Genomic DNA, 14,870 nt, shown 5'->3' with positions numbered 1-14,870 from the left:
CCTATAACACTACCTTGAGGACCGCCTGAAATGACTTTCCATCAATTACTACGAACTGTGACCCCTGTGACAGGAAATCGCAAATCCAGTCACATAACTGAGACGATATTCCATAAGCACGCAATTTCATTACATTCCGCTTGTGTGGTACAATATCAAAAGCCTTCCCGAAATCCAGGAATACGAAATTGATCCGAAATCCCTTTTCAATAGCACTCAACACTTCGTGTGAATAAAGAGCTAGTTGTGTTTCAGAGGAATGATATTTTCTAAGCCCATGTTGACTGTGTGTCATTAGACCGTTTCCTTCGAGGTAATTCATAATGTTCTAAAATCCCGCTGCATATCGACGTTAACTATATGGGCCTGTAATTTAGTGGATTACTGCTAGTACCTTTCTTGAATATTGGTGTGACCTGTGCAACTTTCCAGTCTTTCGGTACGGATCTTACGTCGAGCGAACGGTTGTATATGATTGTTGAGTATGGAGCTAATGCATCAGCACACTCGGAAAGGAACCTAATTGGTATGCAGTCTGGACCAGAAGACTTGCTTTTATTAAGTGATTTGAGTTGCTTCACTACTCCGAGGGTATTTCCTTCCACGTTACTCATGTTGGCAGCTGTTGTCGATTCGAATTCTGAAATATTTACTTCGTCTTCTTCTGTGAAGGCATTTCCGAAGGGTGTGTTTAGTAACTCTGCTTTGGCAGCACTGTCTTCGGTAGTATCTCCATTGCTATCGTGCAGAGAAGGCATTGATTATTTCTTTCCGCTAGCATACTTCACGTCCGACCAGAATCTCTTAGGATTTTCTGCCAGGTTTCGAGGCAAAGTTTCGTTGTGGAAACGGTTATAGGCGTCTCGCATTCAACTCCGCGTTAAGTTTCGAGCTTCTCTAAAGGATCGCCAATCTTGGGGATTTTGCTTCTGTTTAAATTTGCCATGTTTGTTTCGTTGTTTCTGCAACAGTGTTCTAACACGTTTTGTGTACCAAGGAGGATCAGCCCCGTAGTTTGTTAGTTTATTTGGTATAAATCTCACGATTGCTGCCGATACTATTTTTTTGAATTTAAGCCACATCTCGTGAACACTTGTATTATTAATTTCGAATGAGTGGAGTTTGTCTCTCAGGAAGGCGTCAAGTGAATTTTTATCTGTTTTTTCGCTTATTTTTCGAGGATTTGGGGATTACAATATTCAATCTCGCTACGACAACCCTGTGTTCACTAATCCATATATGGGTTTTGATGCTCGTTATTAACTCAGGATTATTTGTTGCTAAATATAGTAACCTCATATTTTAAGTTGTGGGCAGCGCTACCATAGCAGCAACACCGTCCTAGTGCTGGCTACAGTGGGCGCCTACGTGTCGCAGGTCAAGGTGCTGCTGCGAGTGCAGGGCGCCACGGCGGACCAGTCGACGTCCGCGTCGTCGTGTGCGCCCATCCTGTCGGTGGACCGGCGCCGGAAGCAGGTGTCGCTGCTGCAGCCGCCGCCCCCAGCGACGGCCCCGGCGGCGGCCGACGAGCGGCGGGTCCCGGCCGTCGCCGCCCCCAAGATGTTCTCCTTCGACGCCATCTTCTCCAGCGACGACTCTCAGGTAGGTGTTAGGACTTTCAGTTTCTTTCTTTCTTTGCTTGTGCCTTTTTCCCGCAGTGACGCATGCTCGGCATCGTTAATCGGATTTGGCAAGGTTAATTTAAGGGGTGGCCGGATGGCCTTCCTGCCGCCACCCCTTGCCCCCCCCCCCCTGGGGACGGAATTAGTTTACCCAAACTGTCTGTGTCTAGTGTAATCCATGGAATAGTGCGAATGTGTTCAGACATCTGCCAGCCGTGTAACTGAGGCGGGACGTGGGGACCAGCCCAGTATTCACATAGTGGGATGTGGAAAACCGCCTAAAAACCATACCCAGGCAGGCTGGCAAACCGGCTTCCATCGTTAATCCGCTGAGTGGATTCGATCCAGGGCCGGCGCGCTTACCCGAGTCCATCACCTGTGGTAGAGTCGGAGGTCGTCTCAAGGTCTGGCAGGGGGCGAAAAACATTCCGGAAGGCTGAACGGAAGGCCTCTCCAGTTTGTCTGACGAACCGGTTTCAGGCTCTGTCTCAGGCTGATACTGATCTTCAGCCTGACATGGGTGCTTGTCCTGTTCCAGAGGTTGCCCTTCAGTCTGCAAGATCTGGGCGGTCGCAAAGGGTGGGCTTACTGGTAGTTGGGAGCTCCAATGTCAGGCGCGTAATGGGGCCCCTTAGGGATATGGCAGCAAGAGAGGGGAAGAAAACCAATGTGCACTCCGTGTGCATACCGGGGGGAGTCATTCCTGATGTGGAAAGGGTCCTTCTGGATGCCATGAAGGGTGTACCTATCTGCAGGTGGTCGCTCATGTCGGCATCAATGATGTGTGTCGCTATGGATCGGAGGAAATCCTCTCTGGCTTCCGGCGGCTATCTGATTTGGTGAAGACTGCCAGTCTCGCTAGAGGCATGAAAGCAGAGCTCACCATCTGCAGCATCGTCGACAGGACTGACTGCGGACCTTTGGTACAGAGCCGAGTGGAGGGTCTGAATCAGAGGCTGAGACGGTTCTGCGACCATGTGGGCTGCAGATTTCTCGACTTGCGCCATAGAGTGGTGGGGTTTCGGGTTCCGCTGGATAGGTCAAAAATCCACTACACGCAACAAGCGGCTACACGGGTAGCAGGGGTTGTGTGGCGTGGGCTGGGCGGTTTTTTAGGTTAGATGGCCTTGGGCAAGTACAGAAAGGGCAACAGCCTCAACGGGTGCGGGGCAAAGTCAGGACATGCGGGGACCAAGCAGCAATCGGTATTGTAATTGTAAACTGTCGAAGCTGCGTTGGTAAAGTACCAGAACTTCAAGCACTGATAGAAAGCACCGAAGCTGAAATCGTTATAGGTACAGAAAGCTGGCTGAAGACAGAGATAAATTCTGCCGAAATTTTTACAAGGGTACAGATGGTGTTTAGAAAGGATAGATTGCATGCAACCGGTGGTGGAGTGTTCGTCGCTGTTAGTAGTAGTTTATCCTGTAGTGAAGTAGAAGTGGATAGTTCCTGTGAATCATTATGGGTGGAGGTTACACTCAACAACCGAGCTAGGTTCATAATTGGCTCCTTTTACCGACCTCCCGACTCAGCAGCATTAGTGGCAGAACAACTGAGAGAAAATTTGGAATACATTTCACATAAATTTCCTCAGCATGTTATAGTCTTACGTGGAGATTTCAATTTACCAGATATAGACTGGGACACTCAGATGTTTAGGACGGGTGGTAGGGACAGAGCATCGGGTGACATTATACTGAGTGCACTATCCGAAAATTACCTCGAGCAATTAAACAGAGAACCGACTCGTGGAGATAACATCTTGGACCTACTGATAACAAACAGACCCGAACTTTTCGACTCTGTAAGTGCAGAACAGGGAATCAGTGATCATAAGGCCGTTGCAGCATCCCTGAATATGGAAGTTAATAGGAATATAAAAAAAGGGAGTTAGGTTTATCTGTTTAGCAAGAGTAATAGAAGGCAGATTTCAGACTACCTAACAGATCAAAACGAAAATTTCTGTTCCGACACTGACAATGTTGAGTGTTTATGGAAAAAGTTCAAGGCAATCGTAAAATGCGTTTTAGACAGGTATGTGCCGAGTAAAACTGTGAGGGACGGGAAAAACCCACCGTGGTACAACAACAAAGTTAGGAAAGTACTACGAAAGCAAAGAGAGTTTCACTCCAAGTTTAAACGCAGCCAAATCCTCTCAGACAAACAGAAGCTAAACGATGTCAAACTTAGCGTAAGGAGGGATATGCCTGAAGCGTTCAGTGAATTCGAAAGTAAAATTCTATGTACCGACTTGACAGAAAGTCCTAGGAAGTTCTGGTCTTACGTTAAATCAGTAAGTGGCTCGAAACAGCATATCCAGACAGTCCGGGATGATGAAGGCATTGAAACAGAGGATGACACGCGTGAAGCTGAAATACTAAACACCTTTTTCCAAAGCTGTTTCACAGAGGAAGACCGCACAGCAGTTCCTTCTCTAAATCCTCGCACTAACGAAAAAATGGCTGACATCGAAATAAGTGTCCAAGGAATAGGAAAGCAACTGGAATCACTCAACAGAGGAAAGTCCACTGGACCTGACGGGATACCAATTCGATTCTACACAGAGTACGCGAAAGAACTTGCCCTCGTTCTAACAGCCGTGTCCCGCAAGTCTCTAGAGGAACGGAAGGTTCCAAATGATTGGAAAAGAGCACAGGTAGTCCCAGTCTTCAAGAAGGGTCGTCGAGCAGATGCGCAAAACTATAGACCTATATCTCTGACGTCGATCTGTTGTAGAATTTTAGAACATGTTTTTTTGCTTGAGTATCATGTCGTTTTTGGAAACCCAGAATCAACTATGTAGGAATCAAGATGGATTCCGGAAACAGCGATCGTGTGAGACCCAACTCGCTTTATTTGTTCATGAGACCCAGAAAATATTAGATACAGGTTCCCAGGTGGATGCTATTTTTGTTGACTTCGCCGGCCGCGGTGGTCTAGCGGTTCTGGCGCTGCAGTCCGGAACCGCGGGACTGCTACGGTCGCAGGTTCGAATCCTGCCTCGGGCATGGGTGTGTGTGATGTCCTTAGGTTAGTTAGGTTTAAGTAGTTCTAAGTTCTAGGGGACTTATGACCTAAGATGTTGAGTCCCATAGTGCTCAGAGCCATTTGAACCATTTTTTTTTGTTGACTTCCGGAAGGAGTTCGATACAGTTCCGCACTGTCGCCTGATAAACAAAGTAAGAGCCTACGGATTATCAGACCAGCTGTGTGGCTGGATTGAAGAGTTTTTAGCAAACAGAACACAGCATGTTGTTATCAATGGAGTGACGTCTACAGACGTTAAAGTAACCTCTGGCGTGCCACCGGGGAGTGTTATGGGACCATTGATTTTCACAATATATATAAATGACCTAGTAGATAGTATCGGAAGTTCCATGCGGCTTTTCGCGGATGATGCTGTAGTATTCAGAGAAGTTGCAGCATTAGAAAATTGTAGCGAAATGCAGGAAGACCTGCAGCGGATAGACACTTGGTGCAGGGAGTGGCAACTGACCCTTAACATAGACAAATGTAATGTATTGCGAATACATAGAAAGAAGGATCCCTTATTGTATGATTGATTATATGATAGCGGAACAAACACTGGTAGCAGTTACTTCTGTAAAATATCTGGGAGAATGCGTGCGGAACGATTTGAAGTGGAATGATCATATAAAATTAATTGTTGGTAAAGCAGGTACCAGGTTGAGATTCATTGGGAGAGTCCTTATAAAATGTAGTCCATCAACAAAGGAGGTGGCTTACAAAACACTCGTTCGACCTATACTTGAGTATTGCTCATCAGTGTGGGATCCGTACCAGATCGGGTTGACGGAGGAGATAGAGAAGATCCAAAGAAGAGCGGCGCGTTTCGTCACAGGTTTATTTGGTAACCGTGATAGCGTTACGGAAATGTTTAACAAACTCAAGTGACAGACTCTGCAAGAGAGCCGCTCTGCATCGCGGTGTAGCTTGCTCGCCAGGTTTCGTGAGGGTGCGTTTCTGGATGAGGTATCGAATATATTGCTTACCCCTACTTATACCTCCCGAGGAGATCACGAGTGTAAAATTAGAGAGATTAGAGCGTGTGGTGTCACCGCCAGACACCACACTTGCTAGGTGGTAGCCTTTAAATCGGCCGCGGTCCGTTAGTATACGTCGGACCCGCGTGTCGCCACTATCAGTGATTGCAGACCGAGTGCCGCCACACGGCAGGTCTAGAGACACTTCCTAGGACTCGCCCCAGTTGTACAGCCGACTTTGCTAGCGATGGTTCACTGACAAATTACGCTCTCATTTGCCGAGACGATAGTTAGCATAGCCTTCAGCTACGTCATTTGCTACGACCTAGCAAGGCGCCATTATCATTTGCTATTTATCTTGTGATGCCTGTACCGTCAGACCGATGTTCACCAATTATGGATTAAAGTTAAGTATTCCAACAGCTACGACCTTTTTTGCTAAAGTCTAACTTCCTTAAATGCTCCAGACCTCACGCCAGCCTGCGTGAGCTTAAACGCGTGCCTTTCCGCTTCCTCATAGTGGCTTGGCTGTCTTGCCAAGTCACAACAGAGAGCGCACGGAGGCTTTCAGACAGTCGTTCTTCCCACGGACCATACGCGACTGGAACTGGAAAGGGAGGTAATGACAGTGGCACGTAAAGTGCCCTCCGCCACACACCGTTGGGTGGCTTTCGGAGTATAAATGTAGATGTAGATGTAGATATAGAAGCTACCTTACAGTTCACATGAACTTTTGAGCTGTTCTCAAGCGTCGAAGTGTCGACACTTTGCTGTCTGAAGCATCTCCGAGCCGTAGCACGGAGTAGCAGGGCGCCACGCCTCTGCAACATTACAGAGGCACGTTACAGGCACCTTTGAGACAAATGAGATATAATTTGGTGGCTTCAAAAATGTGATCGTTTAATTTTATTGCGCAGTGTGTATCACGAATATTAATACAGGTAACCAAACATAGAGGGACCTTACACACAGCGGGTGACGTAATTTTAGTAGCCTGTTGTAAGATACGTGACATACACTACTGGCCATTAAAATTGCTACACCACGAAGATGACGTGCTACAGAAGCGAAATTTAACCGAGAGGAAGAAGATGCTGTGATATGCAAATGATTAGCGTTTCAGAGCATTCACACAAGGTTGGCACCGGTGGCGACACCTACAATGTACTGACATCAGGAAAGTTTCCAACTTATTTCTCATACACAAACAGCAAGTGACCAGCGTTGCCTGGTGAAAGGTTGTTGTGATGCCTCGTGTAAGGGGGAGAAATGCGTACCATCACGTTTCCGACTTTGATAAAGGACGGATTGTAGCCTATCGTGATTGCGGTTTATCGTATCGCGACATTGCTCCTCGCGTTGGTCGACACCCAGTGACTGTCAGCAGAATATAGAATCGGTAGGTTCAGGAGGGTAATACGGAACGCCGTGATGGATCCTAATGGCCTCGTATCACTAGAACTCGAGATGATAGGCATCTTATCCGCATGGCTGTAACGGATCGTGCAGCCACGTCTCGATCCCTGAGTCAACAGATGGGGGCGTTTGCAAGACAACAACCATCTGCACGAACAGTTCGACGACGTTGGCAGCTGCATGGCCTATCAGCGCGGAGACCATGGCTGCGGTTACCCTTGACGTTGCATCACAGACAGGAGGGAATGCGATGATGTACTCAACGACGAACCTGGGTGCACGAATGGCAAAACGTCATTTTTTTCGGATGAATCCAGGTTGTGTTTACAGCATCACGATGGTCGCATCCGTGTTTGGCGACATCGTGGAGAACGGACATTGGAAGCGTGTATTCGTCATCGCCAGTAGAAGTTACGTTTTAGATGTGTTACGACCCGTGGCTCTACCCTTCATCCGATAAGTGCGAAACCCTACATTACATCAGTATAATGCGCGACCGCATGTTGCAAGTCCTGTACGGGCCTTTCTGGATACAGAAAATGTTCGACTGCTGCCCTGACCAGGACATTCTCCAGATCTCTCACCTACTGAAAACGTCTGGTCAATGGTGGGCAAGCAACTGGTTCGCCACAATACTGCAGTCACTCCTCTTGATGAACTGTGGTATCGTGTTGAAGCTGCAAGGGCAGCTGTATCTGTACACGCCATCCGAGCTCTGTTTGACTCAATGTCCAGGCGTATCAAGGTCATTATTACGGCCAGAGGTGGTTGTTCAGGGTACTGATTTCTCAGGATCTAAGCACCCAAATTGCGTGAAAATGTAATCACATGTCTGTTCTAGTATAATATATTTGTCCAATGAATACCCGTTTATCATCTGCATTTCTTCTTGGTGTAGCAATTTTAATGGCCAGTAATGTAATTACGAGGTTTCGAAAATGTGATTGTTTAATTCTATTGTGCAGTGTATATCACGCACATTAATACAGGCAACCGAACTTATAGGGACCTTACCCTGGCCGGGTGGCGTAATTTTAGTAGCCTGTTGTATGATACATGAAATATTATCGGGGAGCAATTTTATTGTAACCCCCTGTACGTGATCCTCGTAGAATGCGTCTGTGTTGCTGAATTAGTGTATATAAAGTTTTGTTTACTATTGCTTTTATGTTTTACATGTTTATTATTTCGTACGTGCAACGCAGCGCGACTCCGGTGCGGTTGTATAAGTACCCACAGGTAGGCAAGGGATTAATATGGCATTTGTGTCTTTCCGATACGCGTGCGGTATATTTGGAACGTAAAGTAAGGTGACGTTATTATCAGAGGCATCTAAAAAGAAGCACAGCTTGCTGTTACTCTTTTCTTGCGTGCCGGAGGACAAACACTGGCAGATATTGATCAGAGAATGAAGAATGTGTATGGATCAACACGTCTGTCGGAAACTATCTTTGTGGAATGGTGTGCCGAGTACCGCGCTGGTCGCGATTCGACCCAAGACGCCGGTCGGTTTGGGGCCCCAACCTCATCCATCAACTCAAATGGGAGACACTCGAACACCAGCCCTATAATCCTGATTTCTTCCCATGCGATTATCACTCCTTCGATACCTTAAATAAGTAATTGAATGGTCGAAGATTCCCTTCGGACGAGCAGGCAGTTACGGAATTCCTTACGCAGCAGGAACCTATGTTTTACAAACAGGTATCGTCAACCTGGTGTGTCACTGAAATGATTACGTCAATGCTCACGGCGGTTTTGCCTCATTGGTATACCGATCTGGACTGTACGGCCTTCCAACGGAAATTTCTACAAAGCTCCTCATATGTTAAATTTTATTGCTTCAAAATGTGTTTTAGAGATAAATGAAATTTAGAAATCAATAAAAAAAGACTTCGGATAATTAACAAAAGTAAGAAATAGTGTCATATTACGTGAAATCATTTGATGGCTTTATGTGTTTATGGTATTTGATGACAATGACTAGATCAATAGCAAAAGAAATAATGTGTCAGTGAAGTGGAGAAACGTACTAAAATAAATACAATTTTCAAACCGAACTTCGAATTCGTCTGGAAAGGCAAGTTTACATTAATTTGTATTAGCAGGATTCACTTGTAGCAAAGATGGCCAGATAAAACCGAGGGTTGTTAAACAAGCACTGGAGACATGCTTGTAGGGAGGTGGACAGACAACCGTAGAGAAGATTACAACGTTTGGAGTTTATAGATCTTTATGCAGAGGTGGATGTTAAATGATAACAAGTAATTTAGCAGGATCTGAACGACCGCATAACATAGGTCTGGTGACGGGATCCGCTGGAGGTTCTGCCACTACTCTTCCATTGATACAATCTACACTCCTGGAAATTGAAATAAGAACACCGTGAATTCATTGTCCCAGGAAGGGGAAACTTTATTGACACATTCCTGGGGTGAGATACATCACATGATCACACTGACAGAACCACAGGCACATAGACACAGGCAACAGAGCATGCACAATGTCGGCACTAGTACAGTGTATATCCACCTTTCGCAGCAATGCAGGCTGCTATTCTCCCATGGAGACGATCGTAGAGATGCTGGATGTAGTCCTGTGGAACGGCTTGCCATGCCATTTCCACCTGGCGCCTCAGTTGGACCAGCGTTCGTGCTGGACGTGCAGACTGCGTGAGACGACGCTTCACCCAGTCCCAAACATGCTCAATGGGGGACAGATCCGGAGATCTTGCTGGCCAGGGTAGTTGACTTACACCTTCTAGAGCACGTTGGGTGGCACGGGATACATGCGGACGTGCATTGTCCTGTTGGAACAGCAAGTTCCCTTGCCGGTCTAGGAATGGTAGAACGATGGGTTCGATGACGGTTTGGATGTACCGTGCACTATTCAGTTTCCCCTCGACGATCACCAGTGGTGTACGGCCAGTGTAGGAGATCGCTTCCCACACCATGATGCCGGGTGTTGGCCATGTGTGCCTCGGTCGTATGCAGTCCTGATTGTGGCGCTCACCTGCACGGCGCCAAACACGCATACGACCATCATTGGCACCAAGGCAGAAGCGACTCTCATCGCTGAAGACGACACGTCTCCATTCGTCCCTCCATTCACGCCTGTCGCGACACCACTGGAGGCGGGCTGCACGATGTTGGGGCGTGAGCGGAAGACGGCCTAACGGTGTGCGGGACCGTAGCCCAGCTTCATGGAGACGGTTGCGAATGGTCCTCGCCGATACCCCAGGAGCAACAGTGTCCCTAATTTGCTGGGAAGTGGCGGTGCGGTCCCCTACGGCACTGCGTAGGATCCTACGGTCTTGGCGTGCATCCGTGCGTCGCTGCGGTCCGGTCCCAGGTCGACGGGCACGTGCACCTTCCGCCGACCACTGGCGACAACATCGATGTACTGTGGAGACCTCACGCCCCACGTGTTGAGCAATTCGGCGGTACGTCCACCCGGCCTCCCGCATGCCCACTATACGCCCTCGCTCAAAGTCCGTCAACTGCACATACGGTTCACGTCCACGCTGTCGCGGCATGCTACCAGTGTTAAAGACTGCGATGGAGCTCCGTATGCCACGGCAAACTGGCTGACACTGACGGCGGCGGTGCACAAATGCTGCGCAGCTAGCGCCATTCGACGGCCAACACCGCGGTTCCTGGTGTGTCCGCTGTGCCGTGCGTGTGATCATTGCTTGTACAGCCCTCTCGCAGTGTCCGGAGCAAGTATGGTGGGTCTGAGACACCGGTGTCAATGTGTTCTTTTTTCCATTTCCAGGAGTGTATATCAAAAAGGACGTGCGTTTGTCCTAAGGATACGTGAAAATCTATGTCTATATCATTTTATTGGGTGCTATGGTAACTTGGTACCGAACTTTTACTGCTGTAGAAAGAAATTGAAATGCGTCAATAATTCCCTAGATCTGAGGAAAGTTTTCGCATGCATACCTTTGTTGTCAGGCAAATAGCAGAACACTCTCTCTGAAATACTTGTAATTGTAATCTCCTGCCCTTCGCAGTTCAGGCTTGGGTAGGGGATAAAAAAAGTTCGACCAGTACAGCACCACAAGAAATTTGGCAATGTGCTGCACATCATCAGGACAATGGATTCCTGCATAACGAGCGATACATCATTATTTGTGAAAACACTTACCTTTTTCCAATGTAAATAAAGAAAAGAATTTGAAAATAGATAAATCTACACATCGAGCGTAAAATAAATTTTAATAACGCATGTGTTACTGAAAATTAGCGATTCCTCATTTCTGCTGGAACCCTGAAGAAGTGTTTACCTGCCTGGAATCTGCAGCCGTCTACTCGATGTGTACCGTAATTCGGCATTACCTTTTGTGGAACTCTTTAGCAAGTGACCTACTCACACAGTGTCGTGTCGCACATAGCTCCCTCCTCTTCGTTCCGCTATCGTGTATATTTCAGCGCAAACGCAATGCAACACAGCACTCTACATACACTCGTCATTTTCGATGGCATTCAGTGACATAGACGTGACACAGTATCTTAGGAGACTACGCGAAAACACTCGATGTGGGTTACAACATCCCGGCTAGAGACACTATCTGTGCCGTCTTTCGTAACCACGCCCCTGATAACAGCAGTAACGAAAGATCTAATGAAAAGACATAACCCGTTCATGGTTTCCATGTTTCTTTAGAAATCCAGCAAAAGAGTGTCATAAACAATTCACAACCGTATTCATTACCTAAGTGTATACCACAAAGTCGTCCTGATATACGGAATAATGAATCCCATACAAATCGGTTGTCCATCGTTGTGATTCTTAGCTGTTTCATCGTCAACTAAACTTTCAAATTGTTTCTGTAGTGCTATTTCATAGCAAATTTGCGGTACCTCTCGATTATGCGCGCCGGCCGCGGTGGCCGTGCGGTTCTGGCGCTGCAGTCCGGAACCGCGGGACTGCTGCGGTCGCAGGTTCGAATCCTGCCTCGGGCATGGGTGTGTGTGATGTCCTTAGGTTAGTTAGGTTTAAGTAGTTCTAAGTTCTAGGGGACTTATGACCTAAGATGTTGAGTCCCATAGTGCTCAGAGCCATTTGAACCATCGATTATGCGACTGCATAATAGATAATGACAATTCTTACCATTCTCCTGTGTGACTCTTATTCATTTTTAATGTACTGTGACGATATACCGACAGACTGCCTGTTCTAGAGCAGACAGTCACTGAACCTGTGAACTTGCTTTTTACTACGAACTAATAGCGCTTCCATCACGATTCTGCCCACTGGAAGAATGTCGTGCCGAAAAAATAAGCAGCGACGCTTGCTGGAAGGAAGTATTGGATAGCATTGTTAAATGCATTGTCGCGCTATAACGAGAACGGCCGAGAAAAGCCGAGATGTAATGAGAAGTGGGGACAGGCCGAGCCTCAGACTACTGGCGTGCTGTACATTGAGCCACGTGAAGTTATGCACAATGTGGTCCACCCTGCCCAACGGTATGCACATCCTTAGTGCATTTGTAATGCATTTATACAGGGTGTTTCAAAAATGACCGGTATATTTGAAACGGCAATAAAAACTAAACGAGCAGCGATAGAAATACACCGTTTGTTGCCATATGCTTGGGACAACAGTACATTTTCAGGCGGACAAACTTTCGAAATTACAGTAGTTACAATTTTCAACAACAGATGGCGCTGCAAGTTATGTGAAAGATATAGTAGACAACGCAGTCTGTGGGTGCGCCATTCTGTACGTCGTCTTTCTGCTGTAAGCGTGTGCTGTTCACAACGTGCAAGTGTGCTGTAGACAACATGGTTTATTCCTTAGAACAGAGGATTTTTCTGGTGTTGGAATTCCACCGCCTATAACACAGTGTTGTTGCAACAAGATGAAGTTTTCAACGGAGGTTTAATGTAACCAAAGGACCGAAAAGCGATACAATAAAGGATCTGTTTGAAAAATTTCAACGGACTGGGAATGTGACGGATGAACGTGCTGGAAAGGTAGGGCGACCGCGTACGGCAACCACAGAGGGCAACGCGCAGCTAGTGCAGCAGGTGATCCATCAGCGGCCTCGGGTTTTCGTTCGCCGTGTTGCAGCTTCGGTCCAAATGACGCCAACGTCCACGTATCGTCTCATGCGCCAGAGTTTACACCTCTATCCATACAAAATTCAAACGCGGCAACCCCTCAGCGCCGCTACCATTGCTGCACGAGAGACATTCGCTAACGATATAGTGCACAGGATTGATGACGGCGATATGCATGTGGGCAGCATTTGGTTTACTGACGAAGCTTATTTTTACCTGGACGGCTTCGTCAATAAACAGAACTGGCGCATATGGGGAACCGAAAAGCCCCATGTTGCAGTCCCATTGTCCCTGCATCCTCAAAAAGTACTGGTCTGGGCCGCCATTTCTTCCAAAGGAATCATTGTCCCATTTTTCAGATCCGAAACGATTACTGCATCACGCTATCTGGACATTCTTCGTGAATTTGTGGCGGTACAAACTGCCTTAGACGACACTGCGAACACCTCGTGGTTTATGCAAGATGGTGCCCGGCCACATCGCACGGCCGACGTCTTTAATTTCCTGAATGAATATTTCGATGATCGTGTGATTGCTTTGGGCTATCCGAAACATACAGGAGGCGGCGTGGATTGGGCTCCCTATTCGCCAGACATGAACCCCTCTGACTTCTTTCTGTGGGGACACTTGAAAGACCAGGTGTACCGCCAGAATCCAGAAACAATTGAACAGCTGAAGCAGTACATCTCATCTGCATGTGAAGCCATTCCGCCAGACACGTTGTCAAAGGTTTCGGCTAATTTCATTCAGAGACTACGCCATATTATTGCTACGCATGGTGGATATGTGGAAAATATCGTACTATAGAGTTTCCCAGATCGCAGCGCCATCTGTTCTTGAAAATTGTAACTACTGTAATTTCGAAAGTTTGTCTGCCTGAAAATGTACTGTTGTCCCAAGCATATTGCAACAAACGGTGTATTTCTATCGCTGCTCGTTTAGTTTTTATTGCCGTTTCAAATATACCGGTCATTTTTGAAACACCCTGTAAATTTGGTCAAAGACGTATACGGGGTGTCCCAGATATGTTGCGGCAAACTTCGAGCGGTTGCAGAGGGTGTCGTGAGGAAGAAATCTAGGATACGCACCCACGTCCGGAAACGTCATTCAACGACGCCACACAGTGTCGAAGTTGTGGCACTACGCCACTCCTTCGGCAGTAAACGTGAGTTCGTGTGCGGACAGACCGTAGGGGGAGCGTCTCGTAACGTTCTTCGTTATTTAGCGATCGTGGCTGATTAATATGGTTGCCAGTGGAGAAGATGTAGCTAGTTGCTGCGTAGAAAGACCTCGCCTCATATGAATTCCATGCTCTGTTGCTTCGGTGGACGTCTGTTTTCGAGCACGGGATTCCATCCGCTGTTTATTTTTCTCCTTGAATCGTCTAACATCTCCACTGTTTTTTTTCCGTACGTAGGAGAAAAATAAACCTCAGCTGGAAATTCATGTCCGAAGCCGTCATCCACCAAGGCAGCAGAGAATCGCACTCATAGGAGACAAGACCTTTCTATGCAGCATCGGGCTCCATCTTCTGCACTAGCGATGGCGGCAATCAGTTGCGACCACTCAATAACAAACAACGTTGCGAGACGCTCCGCCTACGACCCGTCAGCATACGAACTCAAGTTTGCTGCTAAGGGGTTTCCTATTGGCAGGCGCTGGCGCCTATAACTACGACGCTCTGTAGCGCTGTTGAATGACGCTTCCGGGGAGGGTTGACATTTCTCAATTTATTCTTAAAGACATCCTCTACAACC

The sequence above is a fragment of the Schistocerca cancellata genome, chromosome 7 (genome assembly GCF_023864275.1).
Source record: "Schistocerca cancellata isolate TAMUIC-IGC-003103 chromosome 7, iqSchCanc2.1, whole genome shotgun sequence".
NCBI lineage: Eukaryota > Metazoa > Arthropoda > Insecta > Orthoptera > Acrididae > Schistocerca > Schistocerca cancellata.
Note: the sequence above shows the minus strand (reverse complement) of the source record.